This window comes from Olea europaea, chromosome 16 (genome assembly GCF_002742605.1).
Source record: "Olea europaea var. sylvestris chromosome 16, O_europaea_v1, whole genome shotgun sequence".
Taxonomy (NCBI): Eukaryota; Viridiplantae; Streptophyta; class Magnoliopsida; order Lamiales; family Oleaceae; genus Olea; species Olea europaea.
This window is the reverse complement of record NC_036252.1, coordinates 1063583-1066566: the sequence shown is the minus strand read 5'-3', so window position 1 is coordinate 1066566 and position 2984 is coordinate 1063583.

Genomic DNA, 2984 nt, shown 5'->3' with positions numbered 1-2984 from the left:
TTGTAATTTAAAATTCTTAGAATGTGTCATTAGTGATTATTATTCATTTAATTATCGCTTTTACCGCGTTATGGATGGATGAATGTTTAATTATTATCACATGTCATGTAAATTAAATGAAACACCATCCGGTACACTAAAATCATATGCATTTACATATAAATATTTTTTTATCACTCTAAATTAATTAGAGGTGGTTGAAAAATATTTTATAATTAGCGTCATTATAATTATTTATATTTGGTGGACTAATTAAGTAAAAATTCAACGGTGCAAAATAATAAGTGAGAGAGGGTTTATAGGCATGTATAAACCTACGGCCTCCTCCGTCATCCAATTTGTTATTAAAATACGTATGTTTAGTATCGAATTATATCGGTCTCCCTATAGGAAAACTACGTTATTTTAGATTAACTGAAATTGGATCTAGTAATATAATTTCTTTAAAAATGAAATAATGAGATGATCATCCTTTAGACGACATCTTATATATTTCGGATATTTTAAAATTATTGACGGAGGTTATTACACTTATATATGAATATTTTTGGGAGACTTCCTATAAAAGATTTCAACAAAATTATTCATAGGCCAAATAATAATCAATGCTCATTTTCTTGTGGCATGAGATGCCTAGCTCAATAAAATGAGTGGGAGGGTCCCAACCTTGCCAACAACTACACTGATCTCCTATAGATGGTGTGTTAAAAGTTGTAAGGGTTTAAGATTTTTTTTATTCCAAATATAGTTTTGGGTCTATATTTGCATATTCATATACATGCATCATACAAAGATTATTGCTCATTTTATTAATACGTGAATCGTTAATTTACAGAATATGTCGCTTAATCCATTATCAATAATACTTAACAAAAATCAACTTGTGGAAGAAAACTACGTTGACTGGAAAAGGAATATTAATATTGTTCTTACCGCTGAAAAACACAAATTTGTGTTAGATGAAGTTTGTCCCGAAACCCCTAAAGATGACTCTACGGAATCTCAAAAGGCTGCATATGAAAAGTAGCATCATTCTGATGAGATGGCCCGTTGTTACATTTTGGCATCCATGCCAAATGTATTACAACAGAAATATCAGAATATGCAAATTGCTTTTGACATAATGGAAAACTTTCAAGAGATGTTTGGACATCAAAGCCGACAAGCTAGGCAAGCTTCCATTAGAGTAATCATGAACACACGCATGAAATCGGGTGCATCTGTAAGGGACCATATGTGAAACATGATTGGTCACTTCAATGCTACAGAGGTTTTAGGAGCTGACAGTAATTCCGAGACGCAGATTGACATGGTTCTTGAAACTCTTCCTGAGATGTTCTCACAATTTATAGTTGATTATAATCTACACAAGATGAACATGTCTATGACAGAATTAATGAAAGAGCTACAAAATATTGAATCTGTTCTAAAAGCTAGGAGTGGAAGTACTTTGACTGTTACAGCCGGACCCTCTCATCCTAAGCCTTCTGGTGGCAAAGGAGGAAAGAAGAGGAAGAGGCCAAACAAAAAGTCAGATAGCAAGTCAAAGGGAAAGAAAACTACTGCTGATAAGAAACCAAAGGGAAAGTGTTTTATCCGTGGACAAAAGGGTCACTGGAAGAGGAACTGTCCAGATTACCTAGCTAAGGGGAAGCAAGGTAAAGGCAATAATGTCCTATTTATTGAGTCATACTTAGTGGTTGATTCTACTAATACCTAGATTGTAAATTCTGGAACCACTAATTATGTTTGCAATTCTTTTAGATATGGTAAGATCAATGATGAGTTATTCCTCATTGCATATATCCTTTTGGGGATATGCACAACAAACAGCCATTTATATCTTGAATTTGATACCATCTAAGTCAGTTCCCAAGACACCTCTTGAATTGTGGAATGGGCGCAAGCCCAATTTACACCACATTCGGATATGAAGACGTCCAGCACATGTGCTAAAGGGAAAGACAGATAAGATGGAATCAAGATCAGATGTCTATTTCTTTGTAGGATATCCAAAGGGAACGAGAGGTTACCACTTCTATAATCCTCTTGATAAGAAGGTATTTGTTAGCATAAATGCAACCTTCTTAGAGGATAAGTATATAGAAGAAAACATGTCTACTACTAAGATTCTATTGGAAGAGATGTTAGAACATGGTTCAAACAACTCAATTTTAGATTTCCACATAGAATCTAATAGTGATGACTTGGAACCTCCTACTGAACCAATGGTTGCTGATGAAGCAAGTGAGCAAGTGATACCCACAGGGCCTCATAGGCAAATAGAACCTGAGATAGTAGAAAATGAGGCACCCATTGTTGTATCTCCACATGTCCCTACAAATGAGGATAATGAGGATGTTGTTCCTAACCAAGGACATGATCAAACAGTGGGAATAGAGGAAGGACCTTTGGTCAGACTGGACAATTAGGCACCTTCAACTATTACTTGTAGTAAGAGGGTTGTGAGACCACCTTCTAGGTACTTGCTCTATGGAGAATCCTATCAGGCGATCTCTACTAAGCAAGAAGAAGATCCCACTTCGTTTAAGGAAGCAATGGAGGATGTAGACTTTGAATCATGGAAATTAGCCATGAACTCAGAAATGGAATCTATGTATTCCAACAAGGTTTGAGATCTTGTAAATGCACCTAATGGGGTAAAGCCTATAGGATGCAAGTGGGTCTATAAAAGGAAAAGAGGTATAGATGGGAAGGTTGAAACCTTCAAAGAAAGGCTAGTGGCAAATGGTTTTACCCAGAGAGAAGGCATCGACTATGAAGAAACCTTCTCACCGGTTGCCATGCTTAAATCTATTCGAGTCCTTTTATCCATTGCCGCTCATTATGATTATGAGGTTTGGCAAATGAATGTCAAGACAACATTTTTAAATGGACGTCTTGAGGAGACCATTTACATGATATAACCTGAAGGATTTGTGAAAAAAGGCCATGAAAGGAAAGTTTGCAAGTTGCAGAAGTCA